This window comes from Salvelinus namaycush, chromosome 24 (genome assembly GCF_016432855.1).
Source record: "Salvelinus namaycush isolate Seneca chromosome 24, SaNama_1.0, whole genome shotgun sequence".
NCBI classification, from domain to species: domain Eukaryota; kingdom Metazoa; phylum Chordata; class Actinopteri; order Salmoniformes; family Salmonidae; genus Salvelinus; species Salvelinus namaycush.
In genome coordinates this window covers 15,406,210-15,417,366 of record NC_052330.1, presented here as the reverse complement: position 1 = coordinate 15,417,366, position 11,157 = coordinate 15,406,210, and the positions used below count along the sequence as shown (strand labels likewise).

The 11,157-nt window shown below is 43.5% G+C and overlaps 1 pseudogene; it reads right to left on the bottom strand.

The window, feature by feature from the left end:
• Window positions 1-538: 538 nt before the first annotated feature.
• LOC120019445 lies at window positions 539-10,964 on the bottom strand (annotated as a pseudogene).
• Between the last annotated feature and the right edge of the window lie 193 nt (window positions 10,965-11,157).

Below are 11,157 nucleotides of genomic sequence, written 5' to 3'. Positions count from 1 at the left end.
GACCGTACATCAATACAGACACATTGTGGATGGTCAGGGCTTTATCAACTACATCTTCAGTGTGGTGTCATTCAAATCGTCATTTCTCAAAAGGCAATGTGATTTTGTTTCTTCTACTCACCCCTTCTTTAATGAAAATGTTGGACCAGACCACCCTGATATGATGCAGAGCAGCGAGACAGATTTGTACCCCCTTTTAAGTCCCTCGATGTATACTTACTGTCATGCTCTACTGTAGATTTTAATATGCATAACATGTCTTACATTTCCAACCATTCATATACCGAAATTAAAACATGCATACATAGACAAATCAAATGTTGCTGGCACAAATAGCACATGTCCCTGCATTGCAGCACCCTGGGATGCAGTTTCCCCAGATCTCTTCCCCCCCCCCCTCCTCCACTGGGCTGGATGAGTCACATCTCCCTAAATTGATTGTGACACATTGAGCAGCCAGTGGCAGGAGAACCTTTTGAGGAAGAAATTGCAGGAATTGAGACATTAAAAAAAGGCAACATTGTCTGCACCCAAGTACAAAAATTGTTTGTTTATTAAAAAACATTCATCTCACATACATAGTAAGCATAATTACATCCCTTCAACAACCCGAGGGGTAAAAGTAAGTAGTGATAAAGCTATTAGAATCTCCTTAATACGGAACCTCTGCAGAGGTGGTAACATGAGATTACCAACTGTTCAACAAAACAGAGGGACAAACTGCTGTCTAATCACAACGTAGTCCAGAGAGGGGCAGTCTTTCCATGTGTAAAAATCTGATCAGGCCCAGTATGAACTCTGCCAGCTGGGTCCCAGTGGTGGTAAGACAAAGATTAATTGAATCCTTATGAATCTGTAAGGGATCAAAAAATAAAAAGTATTCTCATGCCACACTGGGCAATTCATAATCTTGCAGACATGAAGGAAATTACTTACAGAACCAGCAATGAGTAGCCTATATAAAAAAAAAAAAAAGGTACTCACTGGCTCTAGGAAAAAGTCTGACGTGAAAGTGTCTGTCGTGCAGCCTCAGTTGAGCTGCCTGATGATTGAGTTAACGTCCGTCCCTCTGGGCCCTGAGTTGCCGATGTCCTTCAAAAGACCTGCCTTGTCCCTGGCAGCGTGACGAGCCACAGACAGCTTCAACGGTCATATGAAGTTGCTGACCACACGGAAGTTCATCCCCACAGAGTAGATCTCATGGATCAGGTCCTCTAGACAGATGATGCCGTATTTGCCTGAGAGGAGATGTAAACATTGTACATGTATCTCAATGAAAATCACTGTCGGAAAACCACCTTTTCATATTTTCTGCATGATCTGAGCGTGATGAAACATTTGTTTTGCTAAATTTGACAAGCACATACTAAATGTATCAAGACTTGTTACTTCAGACTGATGAAAAATACATACTATAAATTGATCCTTACCCATATGCTGCTCAATGAGTGTGTTGTCTGTGAGAGCGACCCTTCGCTTGTCAATCTTTGCCTGTCCTCTTTTCAAGATCAGCTCACGAACAGACTTCAAGTTGGGAAACCTGTTTAGTGTGAATAATTCACCATCGTTAGTACAATACACTGTCAAACCAGCTGGTTCTACAGGTTAAGTGAATTTCACATGCACAAGTACAGTGAAATGTCTTCATTGCAAGCTCTAAACCCAACAATGCAGCATCACTGAACAAAATTATTTAAAAAACGCAACATGCAACAATTTAAAAGATTTTACTGAGTTACAGTTCATACGGAAATCAGTCAATTAGGCCCTAATCTATGGATGTCATATTACTGGGATTAGATAGTTGGTCACAGATCCATCAAAATAAATAAAAAAGGGGCGTGGTGTGACCATTTTCCTTATGCAGCGAGACATCTTCTCAGAGTTGATCAGACTTGATTGTGGCCTGTGGAATGTTGACCCACTTCTCTTCGATGGCTGTGCGAAGTCTCTGAATATTGCCGGGAACTGGAACACGCTGTCGTACGTCAATCCAGAGCATCCTGGACATGCTCAATGGGTGACATGTCTGGTGAGTATGCAGGTCATGGAAGAACTGGGACATTCAGCTTCCAGGAATTGTGTAAAGATCCTTGCGAAATGGGGCCGTACATTATGCTGAAACATGAGGTGATGGTGGTAGATGAACTGCAAGACAAAGGGCCACCGGATTTCGTCACGGTATCGCTGTGCATTCAAATTGCCATTGATAAAATGCAATTTTGTTAGTTCTCCGTAGCTTATGCCTGCCCATAACCACATTATGGGGCACTCTGTTCAATACATTGACATCAGCAAACCGCTCGCCCACAACGCCATACACGTTATCTGCCATGTGCCCGGTACAGTTGAAACCGGGATTCATCCATAAAGAGCACATTTCTTCAGTCTGCCAGTGGCCATCGAAGGTGAGCATTTGCCCACTGAAGTCGGTTACGACGCCAAACTGCAGTCAGGTCAAAACCCTGATGAGGACGACGAGCACGCAGATCAACTTCCCAGAGACAGTTTCTGCAGAAATTCTTCGCTCGTGCAAACCCACAGTTTCATCAGCTGTCCAGGTGGCTGGTCTCAGACAATCCTGCAGATTAAGAATACAGATGTGGAGATCCTGGGCTGGCGTGGTTACACGGGGTCTGCAGTTGTGATGCCGGTTGGATGTGCTGCCAAATTCTCTAAAATGACGAAGGCAGCTTATGGTAGAGAAGTGAACATGACATTTTGGCAACAGCTCTGGTGGACATTCCTGCAGTCAGTATGCCAATTGCACGCTCCCTCATAACTTGAGACATCTGTGGCATTTTGTTGTGTAACAAAACTGCACATTTTACAGTGGCCTTTTGCCCCCAGCACAAGGTGCACCTGTGTAATGATCATGCCATTTAAATCAGCTTCTTGATATGCCACACCTGTCGTCAGGTAAAATGCTCCTTAACAGGGATGAAAACAAATGTGCACATTTGAGGGAAATAAGCTTTTTGTGCAAATGGAACATTTCTGGGATGTTTTATTTCAGATAATGAAACATGGGACCAATACTTTACATGGTTTATATTTTTGTTCTATGTAAAAATAAGGTAGAACAAAACACAAGAAATACAAACAGGACATGAGAAAGTAAGCAATATACAGGGTCAGTTCTAATACCATATTTATAATGTGCAGGGATACTGGAGTGATAGGGGTAGATAGGTATAGGGGTAAGGTGACTAGGCCTCTGGATATATGATAGAGTAGCAGCAGCGTACATATTTGTATGTGAATGTGTGCGCACGTGTGTAGGGTCAGTACCAATATGTATTTATGTTATGTGTGTCAGTAAATGACTCTGCATGAGTGTGCATAGACAGTGCAAAAATAAAATGCACTATATACAAAAGTATGTGGATACGCCTTCAAATTAGTGGATTCTGCTATTTCTGCCACACCCATTGCCAACAGGTGTATAAGATCAAGCATACAGCCATGCAATCTCCATAGACAAACATTGGCAGACTTTCAACGTGGCAACGTCATAGAGTGCCATCTTTCCAACAAGTCTGCCCTGGTTCAAATGTAATTAATGTTATTGTGAAGTGGAAATGTCTAGGAGCAACAACAGCTCAGCTGCAAAGTAGTAGGAAACAAGCTCACAGAAAGGGACCGCCGAGTGCTGAAGCTCGTAGCGTGTCAAAAATGGTCGGTCCTCGGTTGCAAACCTCACTACCAAGTTCCAAACGGCCCCTGGAAGCAACGTCAGCACAATAACTGTTTGTTGGGAGCTTCATGAAATGGGTTTCCATGGCCGAGCAGCCGCACACAAGCCTAAGTTCACCATGCGCAATGCCAAGCTTCGGCTGGAGTGGTGTAAAGCTTGCCGCCACTGGACCCTGGAGCAGTAGAAATGCGCTCTCTGGAGTGATGAATCACGCTCTGACATCTGGCAGTCCGATGGATGAATCTGGGTTTGATGGATGCCATGCGAACGCAACCTGCACGAATGCATAGTGCCAACTGTAAAGTTTGGTGGAGGAGAAATAATGGTCTGGGGCTGTTATTCATGGTCGGGCTAGGCCCGTAGTTCCAGTCAAGGGAAATCATAACACTACAGCATACAATGACATTCTAGACAAATCTGTACTTTCAACTTTGTGGCAACAGTTTGGGGAAGGCCCTTTCTTGTTTCAGCATGACAATGCCCACGTACAAAGCGAAGTCCACACCTAAATGATTTCTAGAGATTGGTGTGGAAGAACTTGACTGGCCTGCACAGAGCCCTGACCTCAACCCCATAGAACACCTTTGGGATGAATTGGAACACCGACTGCGAGCCAGGCCTAATCGCCCAACATCAGTGCCCGACCTCAATAATGCTCATAGCTGAATGGAAGCAAGTCCCCGCAGCAATGTTCCAACATCTAGTGGAAAGACTTCCCAGAAGAGTGGAGACTGTTATAGCAACAAAGCAACATATTAATTACCATGATTTTGGAATGAGATGTTTGAGCAGGTGTCCACATACCTTTGGTCACATAGTGTACAAGGGTCAACTCAGTCCGTGTAGCCACTTTGTTTGATATTTAGCAGTCTTATGGCCTTGGGATAGAAGCTGTTCAGGAGCCGATTGGCATCAGACTTGACGCACTGGTACCGCGCGGAAGCAGAGAGAACAGTCTATGGCTTTGGTGACTGGAGTCTAACGATTTTCCTTTCACACCGCTGTTGCGCCTTTGACTGTGCGTGGACCATTTTAAGACCTTAGTGATTTGGACACAGAGGAACTTGAAGCTATTGACCCGCTCCACTGCAGTCCACGATCTGCGCCTTGATCTTACTGATGTTGAGGAAGAGGTTGTTGTCCAGGCACCACACTACCAGGTCACTGACCTCCTCCCTGTAGGATATATCATTGTCGCGGTGATCAAGCCTACCAGCGTCGTGTCGTCAGCAAACTTGATGTTGGGAATCATGCATGGCCACGCAGTCATAGGTGAACAGGGCCTGTACAGGAGGGGCGTAAACACCCCCCCATGTGGGGCACCCGTGTTTAGGGTCAGCATGGAGGAGGGCATGTTGCCTACCCTCACCACCTAGGGTCGGCCCGTCAGGAAGTCCAGGATCCAGTTGCAGAGGGATGTGTTCAGTCACAGGGTCCTAAGCTTGGTGACGAACTTGGAGGGGACAATGGTGCTGAACGTTGAACTGTAGTCAATGAACAGCATTTTCACATAGATATTTCTCTTATCTAGGTGAGGGCAGTGGAGCGCAATTGAGATTGCGTCATCTATGGATCTGTTGGGGCGGAATGCAAATTGGAGTGGGTACAGGGTGTCTGGGATGATGGAGTGGGTGTGCCATAACCAGCCTTTCAAAGCGCTTCATGATTGCAGATGTGAGTGCGTCAGGGTGGTAGTCATTGTAGCATGACGCCTTAGAGTTAAATAGGAACAGGAATGATGGATGGTGGTCAGTTTAAGACGTGGGGATTACAGACTGGGACAAAGAGGTCAAAAATGTTAATATGCCTGCCAGCTGTTCTGCGCATGCTCTGAGAACGCATCTTGGAATACTGTCCAGCCCCGCGAGTGTTGACCTGATTAAGACCTTACTCACTTCAGCCTAGGAGAGCGAAATCGCCCAGTCCTCTGAGTCGGTGCAGGCCCTCACGTACAGCACAGTATGCTGTTATTGATGTTGAGTTCTTCTGGTAGAGCGGCATCGTTGGGAAAATTACGGCAGGGTCTTCCTTTGTAATCTGTAATGGACTGTAGCCCCTGCCACATGCGGGAGTCTGGAATATGATTCCACCTTATTCCTATATTGTCCTTTTGCTCGTTTGATGACTCTGCGGAGGTCTTAGTGGGACTTCTTGTACTTGATCCCGTCCTCAGCCATAGCCTCAAGGCTGGTTGCCCTGTGCGCGGTAGCCCTGTCCTTTAGCTTAGCACCAACCTCAGTGTTAACCCAGGGCTTTTGATTGGGGAAGCAGCGAACCGTCACTGTGGGGACATCGCCGATGCATTTCCTAATGAAGCTGGTGACTGAGGTGGTGAGCTCGTTGAGTCTCATAACATATTCCAATCAGCGCTAGCAAAGCAGTCCTGTAGCATAATCTCTGATTCCGATTATCATTTCTCAACGGAGCAAGTCACAGATACTTCCTGTTTGAGCTTCTGCTAAACATGATCCGATTTGCAGAATGGGGATGAGGGAGGGTGTTGTATGCCTGCTTGTGGGTAGAGTAACAGTGGTCTAGGACTTTATCGCCCCTAGTGGCGAAGGAGACATGTTGGAAGTTGGGCATCACGTGTCTTAATGACGCAGAATTAATATCGCCGGCAACAAGAAAAGCAGCCTCCGGGTGCAAGTTTTCCTGCTTGTTTATCATTTGTTATTTTTCTTGTTCTGAGGTTGACTGTATACAATAGTCATGATAACAGCTGAAAACTCCCTCGGGAGGTAGAAGGGTAGGCATTTGATCATCAGGTATTCCAAAACTGGTGAACAATGGTTTGAGACTTCCACCGTGCTCGAGTCAGAAAACCATTTGTTGTTGATGAGGCAAACTCCTCCCCCTCTCAATTTCCTTGACAGTCCGCTTAGTGAATGGAGAAGCCATCAAGCTGGATAGCCATTGGGGCAATGTTCCCTCCAAGCTGCGCGCAGGAGCACAGCTCCCCGGGGACTGCTGGGCAGAAGAAAAATCAGCCCGTTCAGAGAAGCACGAGATTGAACTCCACTCAACTTTCTTGAGTTTTCTCATGTTAGTTAACACAATTAACTTTTCCCTTTACCGTGGGAATTGTGATCAAATTAACGCAATAGCCACTTTCAATGCAACATACCAAAACAAAAACGAGCTATGCAAGAGGTTTTTGTGGCAGAGCACATCAGAGTAGGATTCTATTGCAACCCAGGCCCGTACCCTACACAGACCAGTGCACCATAACCAATCAAAGCTGCAGTAAGCCTATATGCAAATAGACCATTGCTATATGTGACCCGATTCAGGAAACTAGGCGTATGTCGCAAGTCACGACTTCACAGGAGAGCCGTTAGAACATAGAAAATGTTATCTAGCTACATTTTTTTAACAAAATACTCATCTTAGTGTGCCAGAGCACAGAATAACTGATTAATTTTAGAACGCTCAATACCTGTTGAATATGTCCGTGTCAGTAAACGTCAGCAACAAATTAAATTGTTGCCAGCAGCACAATAAGTCACCAACGCTCTGGATAAAATGGTCAGAGTGGGGTGTTCTCTTATGTGTCTGGAAGTAGCTAGCCAATGTTAGCCAGTTAGCTTGGGTGCTTGACTGTCGTTGTGAGGTCAGAGCTTTTGGATCAACCTTACTTATTGGCCAGAGCATCCAGTGTGCGCTCTGAAGGCGAAACGCTCTGCATTTACAACGGACAATCTGTCACCAACGCTCTGGATTTACATAACAGCCTAACCAGCTCTGCTAGGGTGAGTAATGTTCAGTGAGCTCTTCTCTCTCTCTCTCTCTTAAAATGTCTGGAAGTAGCTGGCAAGTTAGTACAGAATGCTCAGATCAACTCTTAAAGAGATGGGTGGGGCTAAGGCTTAAGAGGGTGAGAACAATGTTGAATGGGTGTAGACAAAGGGCTCTCCAATAGTAGTACCAAAACATTGAAAGACATTCAAAGCATAATTACTTTCCCATTATTTCCTCAAATGCAGTGTATGATATACCATTTTGTAGCTCCGAGTCTCTACTTTTATCCAATGTAAAAAAAAAAAAAACTGAAATTCAAATGTTGCTACAAGACCTAATCCAGGTGGTGAGTCACACATGGATTTATGCCATTCACTTTGAACTGTTTTACAACATAAGCAGCACTGATTATTATGTGCTTGTTTTGCAATCAAAGAAAGAGCTGCATGTAGCCACGTGTGCACTTTTGTTCATATTCTTTGCTAGTTAGTGAGTTATTAGGCCAGTTATAGCTAATTTATAGTCAGCAATGTGGGATTGATTGCTTCCAACATTGGCACTAAACATGTATATTTCTAGCCATCTTTGAAAAGAGTCAGGTAGAGCTTTTTATGTCTTAAAATGGGGCAATGTTGTTATTTGAGACAGGCTTGAATAAGCGAAGTCACCAATAGGCAGAGTGTAGCATAATATGTCTGATTGTCTGGAATAATGGTATGGGAATAAGGAATTTTGTTAAGTGGTTTCTTGCATCAAACACCACAACAAACTGTTTAGTCACCTTATCTAAAGGACAAGTGGATAAACAGGTTAATGTCAAGCCTTGCATGTTTTTTTTAATTGACATTTTTTAAGTCTCACGGAACGTAGGCCTACATTGAACACCACACATTGGCTACTACTGTAGGCTGAATGATAGAACAGCTATTCCATGTTAAGATGTTATGGGATGCATTTTCTCCATTGTTTATTTCTTTTTAATGGTAGGCCACTCTGATAGGCCCACACTACTTGGCCACTTAAAACTGTAAATTAAATCGGGTACAGCCTCACTGTTCACAGTAAGCGCACCCCAGAAATTTCACAAGGTTCACAAGTTTGCGCTCAGCAGACCTGAAATTCTCAGTGCCGAAAAATATTAGAGGGAACATTGCATGGGGGGGTGTCTTGTCCGAAAGTCATGTTTCAGAACAGCAGAGAATATTGCAGTTACAAGTCCCTTTAATGGCAAATCCGCGATTGGAGGTCATCCATCATATTATCAAGTGACTAAACAGATGAGTCGAAGTTGAAGGCGGAATTGAGATAAGTAACTGCCGATCTGGTGTTCAAAAGTTATTGTCGGTTATAAGAAATGATAGCGGCAACGTCAATGTGGAGTCACCTCATTACATCAAGTTGCTAAGCTTTTCATTCTCACCAAGTCAGACCCTCCCCTCTTACTTACCCCCATGCCACATAAGGCTCAACCATTTTCAACATAGCCATAGAGGTCTTGTTCATTTTGACAAAGGCACCGCTGAAGATCTTTCTTAGTCGTAACATCTGGACCACCTTCTGAACTCTGGGACTGACTCCTTTAATCCTGCACAAAGAGAAAATATGAAAATATTACCTCGATATTCAGCCAGAACACTAAAGAGGAACTGATGAAAGTGTATTCCAGATGATTGTGCATAGTCACTACTCCATTGTGAGTATACACAATAGGTGTGTGAACACAACATTTTCAGCTCTATTCTTCAGCTGCAACAGCCTAAAGTGTCTACATATCAAAGCACATAAATGGTTTGAGAATAGTGTTTATTTTTTTGTTGTTCTTAGTCTGGTTATTTTTTTGAAGTAGTCGTGTTCTTTGGTTGTGGTGTTCTTGTACAATAGTTTTCTCATGTTCTATATTGTGTGGATCCCAGGAAGAATAGCTGCTGCTTCAACAGCTAATGGGGATCTGAATAAAAGATTAGCTCAAAAAGGGCTGCCAACAGCTTTATTTGCACCACCATTGCAATCAGATCATGTAGCTACAGATTTCAGTCACTCACTCTCTGATGCGGACAGTGAAGGCCAGTCTGTTCTTTGCAGAGGGCATGGCTGGAGCTGGTCTGTGAACTGATCTCCTGATACGGGTTTCATCGCGATGCTTTCTATGGCGATCCTTCAGGAAGTCCTCCATGCGCTTGAACTTCAAGGGTTTGCCTTTGGATACCTGGATGAGCACAATCTACACTTGTTGATGTCCAACAACTTCATCAAAACATTCATGGTAAATGATTAGAAGACCACTATGGTAAAACTGACCACAGCTAATTACCTTTCTCTTCTCTAGGAAGTACACGCTTTGCCTCAGTGGCTTTGATAGGCCTTCCTCTTCTTCAGAAGGTTCTCAGGAACCAACTTTATCACCCTCTTCGCTCTAAACACGTTTCAGGTTTGATTAGTCGTATGTACAGGATACACATGGTATACACGTCCAACGAAATGCACACTTTCTAGTTCCTTCTCGACAATGCAACAATAAGAAATGATAAGATAATACGAACAAAATAAATGCACAAGACAACATAAAAAGACATCTCAACACTTATATACAGATTATACAATGGTAAGACAAAAATGACAAAGCACACTTAACTATAGACTACTTCCCAGTACATGACACTGACGTCAGGCACAGATGCGAGCGACTCTTAGTGGCAGTAAGAAAGACGTCGCCATCTGCGCCAATTCAACAGCCTATATTTACGTTATTACGCCTAAACAAAACAACGTTTTGGGGGTTCTCATACGCTTACAATTATGTTTTGATTATTGATTGAACAGTCGCAAAGAGTGGTATTTGCAGCAGTTGGCTAGAATGCTAACGCTCACTGATATAGGCTGTAGCTAAAGCTAGCCAAAGAGCCATTTTACTGGTTGAAGTGTTTTAAGTATAATGCAGTTGATTTGCGATGACAAACACATTAAGCGTGACATTCATGCGAACATTAAAATCCAAAAGTAGTGTTAAATGCACTCATAAGAAACTCCCCCTTGTACTGCCACCAATTTGGGCGCATCGCCCTCGTGCGGCAATGTTTGCAAACATAGAAAGGGGTCTATTGACAAGATTATTCCCCTATCCAGCTGTGACAAAAAATGCATGGCATTCGGATCTGATTGAGTGAAATGAGGTTAGCTAGCCAGTCTTTGAAGGCAAACGAAAATAAAAGTAACTAGTTACATGCCATTCTGGTCACATTGCACAATTATTTGTTTGCAGATTGTGTCGTATTACCTGTGTCGAAACCGTAAAATGTCATTATGTTTGCATAGTTCCGGTTGATGGGATTATCATGTGTAACTGATCCATTTATCTAGCGCCCTGTATTGCTTATCTTTCAGACAAATCATACAAATACACGGCTTGACGGAATTATATTGGACTGTTACATTTAAACTAGAGAATTTATGAATATTATTAATTTAGCAAAGGATGCACTTAGATCGACATGTAAACAAATACGTACTCAGAATCCTGTTCTGCCATCACGAATCCGCGTAAAAATATGTGCTGTCGCAGAAAAACTACGTCGAAGACTCCCCATCCTTGCTATGTCTAATCTGCCACCTAGTGGCGTGCGAAGCGAAAAACAATAACAAGTGTTCAGTCTCTCTCTAAAAACAATAGGTATTGTCTTGAATATATTTCTGACATGACAATGTGTATGTAAAGTATGTGT